Source organism: Chiloscyllium plagiosum, unplaced genomic scaffold, assembly GCF_037043375.1.
Source record: "Chiloscyllium plagiosum isolate Xiang-an unplaced genomic scaffold, Cpla_swu_hap1 HiC_scaffold_47, whole genome shotgun sequence".
NCBI classification, from domain to species: domain Eukaryota; kingdom Metazoa; phylum Chordata; class Chondrichthyes; order Orectolobiformes; family Hemiscylliidae; genus Chiloscyllium; species Chiloscyllium plagiosum.
In genome coordinates this window covers 32,749,259-32,755,462 of record NW_028270185.1, presented here as the reverse complement: position 1 = coordinate 32,755,462, position 6,204 = coordinate 32,749,259, and the positions used below count along the sequence as shown (strand labels likewise).

The following is a 6,204-nucleotide window of genomic DNA, read 5'->3' as shown; positions in this document are numbered from 1 at the left end:
GAGAACATTGCAGTCATAAAAGTGAAAAAGCACTAAATTCAAACATTTCAAGCACATAAATCATTGTTCTCCATTATTATAAAGGTGTAATAAAATTGATTTCTTCTGCTGTAAAATAATGAAATGTAACTTCCTATTAATCATTAGTCAGCTGATTCCTTCCATTTCTAATTCAATTTTGCAAATTATTTAATTATGCTTATGTATTGATCAAATTAAATTTCTACTTATTGTTCAATTTATCAATCGTCGAGAATTTGCCTTTATTTTCCATTCACCTATTCATATTGAATGAAAGTTTAATATATTTTGAAAATATTGGCGTGTGGTCATTTGAAGCTTGCATGCCTCACATTTATCTCACTTCTTGCATAATGGTTTAATTGTGTTTGAAGAAGGAATTCTACCAAAGATTATTTTTCAAATTGTTGACTTCACATATCTTTAACACTGAGTTGTCAACCTCTTCCTAAATTTTGTAAACTATCTCAATCTTATTGAAATCCATGATCACATAAAACACTTCACATAAAGCCATACAAATGTCTTCATGATCAGCTAATTACTATTAAGTGGAATAATCTAAGTAACTATCTTATTGCTCCTGAAAGCAAGCATCTCAGTAAGTATCTGGTTATCATTCCATCCAATAACTGCAGTAATTACACACAACACTGGTTGCTCAAAGCAATATATATTCTTTATTCCTAAAGACCACGGGTTCTAACATGAAGAGATGTTGATGGTCCTGATTTTTCCTTTTCTCAAACAGGTTTTCAGCCCAAATATTGCAAAACAAGTCTAAACTGGGTTTTGTTAAACTGTAGGTGCAAACATTTTTAGCTCATGCCCATTAAAATTATTTATCAGCTCATCAGAGCAAAAACTGAGAGTTGCCTCTGTAAATTCACTGAAGTTCTCATATTAATTGTTCGTTTTCTTCTTAAAACTGAGGCAGCAGTGCTAACCACCGTGCCACCGTGCCGCCCTCAATGTCAGGGAATTCTGCATTGGATGTTCCTGAAATAAAAGTGGACAATGCAAAAGTTGTCCAAAATTGGTAAAGTTATTCAGTTATCTTCCAGAAGAAAATCGAAAGAGTTATTACTCTTGCATGGGGAGATCTGCTGAAATATACTGGGAATGAATAATCTAATTGTAGATGATGTAAATATAGGAGATGCTGTTCTGACTCTGTAACATCTTGCAGGCATAACCCTTTAAAGTTTTACAAGTTCATAAGGAGATGTCACATATGCACCAATATGGCATAACCGAAGTGAGTTTCAATGAATGGAGTTCACCCATCATCATGATGCCAAAGCGGGATAAGACCCAACAGTTATGTGTGGACTATCACAAAATCAATGTTTTTAGAAAGACTGATGCGTTTTCCATATCTGAGGTTGGAGGACTGTGTGGAAAAGATTGGAGGAGCAACTTACATTTCTAAGTTGGACTTCCTCAAACGTTACTGGCAGCGAACTTTGTCAGAAAGATCAAAAGCAATTTTGTAACGCCAACTGGGATATATCGTTGAACACGGACAAATAGCCCCACGGCATGCGAAAACGAAAGTTGCAGGGGACTTTTACACATTGTTGACGAAAATAGCAGGACTACGGTTCCACGCATTGAGTGGCTTTTACTGAAATTTTGTGCTGAATGTTAGCAGTGGGACTACTCCACTCAATGAACTGTTAAAAACAGGCAAGAAATTTCAGTGAACACAAGACTTTCAAAATGTTGTTTTTCTCAGAGTAGTGCTGATTGTGAGGAGACATGATTGACGTGTACGAAATAATGAGGAGCAAGGAATTACAGATTGAAGGAAACATTTGCTCTTTCTCTATGACCAGGGTTTGTAGATTTCAGATAAGATGCAGAAAGCTTTGTATAGACTGGCAGGAAAACTTTATCAGTCAGCGGGTGGTAGACTCAGGAACTCATTCCCTATAAAGATCAGTTGGACAGTTAACCCTTCATTCTTCTCTGATTCCACTGGCCAAAGAGTTTCGAAACAATGCTCAAAGTGAGCAACAGTTATTCGATCGATGGCTTTATGAAATGGAAAGGTGCCCTTGAGAAACGTGGACGACTATTCGGCTTCCCTCCTGTGATGACGCTGCAACATTGACTCTCATGTCCTCGGGGAAATTTCATGAGGGCATTCTCGTTCTTGCAGATGAAGAGCTCATACCTTATTCCGGCTTCAGAAAAATCACTGTTTAAGCAGGATTAACGTCTGCCCTGCCTGCGAGCCAGGTAGGATTGGAACCTACAGTCTCCTGATCCGTAGTCAGGCGCGTTATCCATTGCACCACTGGCCCGATGCATACACGCACACTCAGGAGCCGTGATGTTAATACGGACACGGTTAATAGCAGTCATGTTCACCAGTTGAACAAGCAATAAAGATCATCACTGTCACTGCTTCATCACCTTTCAAAGCAGCGAATTTTCCAACTAAAAACACATATGTCCTCATGAAGTTTCCATTCAGCAGAATGAATGTCTGCTCAGTCACTCAATGGAATCACTGCTGATCTGATGAATTTCGAATCCACTTCTTCAGCATAACTGACGTGAACGTGAGCCTAATCACCACATGTAATATACCAGTTAACTTTCAGAGGTTTCGAGTACAGTAACGACTTTTGCGAGTATGCAAAAAAGTGAATACTGTGAACTGAGCAAAAATATCCCTTCATGGAAATGAATTCAGTGCAAAGTCAAACATATAAGAACGGCAGATGATGTAAACATTCCTCTGCATCACTCTGCACAGATGCTTCTCCAAGAATTGACTCTTTGCAGAATTCTTCTTTCTAATTTAGACTGTCCCAGTTGTAGATATTCTTACAATCCACAAACAAGTATCCTGCTGAAAACTACTTACTTAAGATTAAAATAGTTGACTAACTGTTCGACCAGCTGCTGTCCCAAAGTTCCGTTTTCCATGTCAATACAAGTTCTTGCAGGTGAAATTGGAGCTCCCAGCCTGATGTCCCACTGCTTCTTGATGCGTGGGAATTGAAGCCGCTGTCGTTAAGGCGGGACCGTTTAGCCTCGATATTTCACGCGCCTCCGTAACATCGGAGAATGGAATTACGCTCAAACGATTGCATTTTCGCAGCCACATGCTCACGCTGAATGCCATTACCATTTCCAATTAGTTTTGGGTGCACTGTGACTCAATTTCTCTGATTCCACGCCCTTGAACTGGGACTATATGACATGCCATTATATGATTATGTAAATGAGTGAGGAAATTGGTTAAGTAACCGATGTTAAAATACAGTGTTATTGAGAAATACATTTCAACAATACCCTGCAGTATCCCATGACCATTTGAAGTTTATAGATATCTCGCAAATGTAATATCCTACAACCTCAGTGTTGCAATCTCTACACACTCTCCGGACATAGAATCTATATATTCAACCGAATCTGAGTTCCCACATCTCAGTCACTGTTTGACAAGTCTTCCTTTGTGCGTGTGGTTCTGTTCTTGGCATAACCTCTGCCACGATCCTTATTGCTTTTTGCATCGTGCTTTTCCATGTGGCGCCAGGATCATGAAATGGTTCTTTCTTGGCATTGTAAACACAGCAAGTTCTGCTCGAATCACAGTGACAGCAATCGGCATTTTCCCGTTTTACTCCATGTAATATGTGCTTAGCAAACGCTGAGAAAATCAATCTTTGTTTTACATGAAAATACGTGGTGATAAGTTTCCTTCTTCAAACACCCACTGTCTCACACCTTTGCGTTTCACATATCATAACCACCCTTTATCGGAGAAATCTCTCCCTCGCACAAGAACTAACTCGCCTAAATGTCCACCCTCCCATTTCACTGAGGTACTGCGCAATATAATACTCACATTTACACTGTTCATTCTGTACTACTGCGGTCACTGTTTTGGGTGAAAGTGTTCAAACCCATGGTCGGCATCTTCAAGCAATTCAATCCATTTAGATGCAGCTGTTCTGTAATTAATCCGCATGGAGCAGCTTTTACTGACACGGACAATAGATTACTGGAACATCGGGCTCAGGATAAGTGCACAGCGCAGGATTGAGCAAACGATGTTTTATTGGAAACGACAAGTTTCTGTGGCTTTCTCCAGTAAATTATTTCATTTGTTCATTCGGTTCCCCCGAAATATTGCGTGCAGTTCTGCAATTCACATTACAGGAGTCATGTGATCGCACTGGAAACCTTGCAGAAATTTACCAAGTTGAAAAGTTTAGGTGATGAAGACAGATTGTTTTGACTGGGGTTGTTTTCTTAAGGCAGAGGAAACTGTGATTATACATGTTTCATATGCACTAAGTAATGAGCAACATGGACAGTGCAGACTAAAAGAAACGTTTCCTCTTGACCGATCAACAGGGGCGTAAACTGAAGTTAAAAGGTGGAAAGGATTGAGGAGATATGCAGAAAAATCTCATCAGCAAGCGGATGGTTGAATCTGGATTCACTGTCTGAAGGGATGCGCAGAGGCGAACCCACATAACCTTCAGAAATACACGGATCTGAACTTGAGTTGTTAATGCATACAAGGCCAAGTGATGAAAATGAATAAAGATAGTCAAGCGATTGCATCTGATGAAAGCATGTACAACGACCTTGAGGGCTGTCATTCTACACATACGTGGTATTCGTATAGCTGTCCATGGTGGGCTAACAGGTCCATTTTTTTCGCTTTCTTCGCTGTCACCCGGCTTTGATTCTCAGTCCGGGAGTGGGGTTTGTTTTGATCATTTCGGTTTCAGAACAGTCAGTTTTAAGTGCAATAAAGTCAGCGCTGCCCGCAAGCCAGGTTGGAATCGAAGCTTCACACAGTAGATCTGTAGTTAGGTATGTTATCCATTGTGCCACTGGCCCATTGTATGTACTACATTTGCGGTAAATTAACTTGTATGTGAATTTGAAGCCTGCCAGTCTTGCTCTTGAACCAAGTCGAAACTTTAACTACAATCTCTGGACAGTAACCAAGCGTATTATCCATTGTGACATTGTGCTCGCGCGTGCTTGAGGTTGGCATTCTGCAGAGTTGTGATCTAAACACGGACATGACCAATCGTACTCATGTTCACAAGTTGAATAACCAGGAAAGATAATCACCGTTACTGCTTCACTCCAATGATCCACTCTTTGTGCAGCGGAGGTTTTGTCACGGAAAGACATTCATTCTCATGAAACTTCCATTCACTTTGTGTCTACTCAGCCATTCAATGGGATCTCCGCTCATCTGATGAATTTCAAATTCACTGCACTGATTTTGCTCCATCACTTTTGATCAACTAATGCCTAATCACAACATCGTATTCAAGCTAATTTTCGAAGTCTGAAAGTATTTTAACGGCCTGTGCGAGTTTACAAGAAATTCAATAAAATGAAATGAGCAAAAAAATTCCCTTTCTGCCCAGAGCAGAGTTAGCCATATGAGATAGCTCAGAGACCGAAAACATTACCTCAATTTCTCTCAGTGCAGATGTCAATAGTATCTGCTCCAGTTACAGTTGGAATTCCAGCTTGATATCCCAGTGCTCCCTGCTTCGTGTCAATGGAAGCTGCTGCAGTTCAGGTTGTAGCTCCCAGCCTGATGCGACGTATAGCACGTCAACAGAAACTGCTCCACGCAATGTTGGAACTCCCAGTCCCCGGCATTTCAATTCACTCTGTACTTTCAGTGAAATACTTCACACTCAATGATTTCATTTCTGAACACATATCCGCTGCCTCATCCCCATCCGCATTTCCAGTTTGATCTTCGCTGCTGCACCACGCAGTTTCTCTTATTCCAGGCCTGAAACCTGGCACTATATGATATTCCACAGCAATGGTCACTTCCTTGTATGACTAAATTGCTAAAGTAACCGATGGTAAACTACATTTCTTTTGCAGAAATACATTCCAGCAATTCCCTGCACTATTCCCTGATGCTTTCGTTTTCTGGAGGACTATATCAACCTTCGCCTTCAACAAACTAAGTGATGAAATATCCATCGGCTCTAGAGATACCGAAGTTAACCATTCAGCCAACCATGAGTTTGCATTTCTCAGTCACTGTTTGTCAAGTATTACTACTGTTCATGTAGTCCTGTTCCTTACATATCCTCTGCCACTATCTTTACTGCTTTTTGCATCATGCTATTCCATGCAGTGCCGGTATCGTGCAGTGGTTAGTGCTTT

General features: G+C 40.4%; 1 non-coding gene across 1 annotated transcript; it reads right to left on the bottom strand.

Annotated features, from left to right (window-relative positions):
* Window positions 1-2,257: 2,257 nt before the first annotated feature.
* trnar-acg (transfer RNA arginine (anticodon ACG)) lies at window positions 2,258-2,330 on the bottom strand. The gene has a single exon. It is a non-coding gene; the product is annotated as a tRNA-Arg (tRNA).
* Between the last annotated feature and the right edge of the window lie 3,874 nt (window positions 2,331-6,204).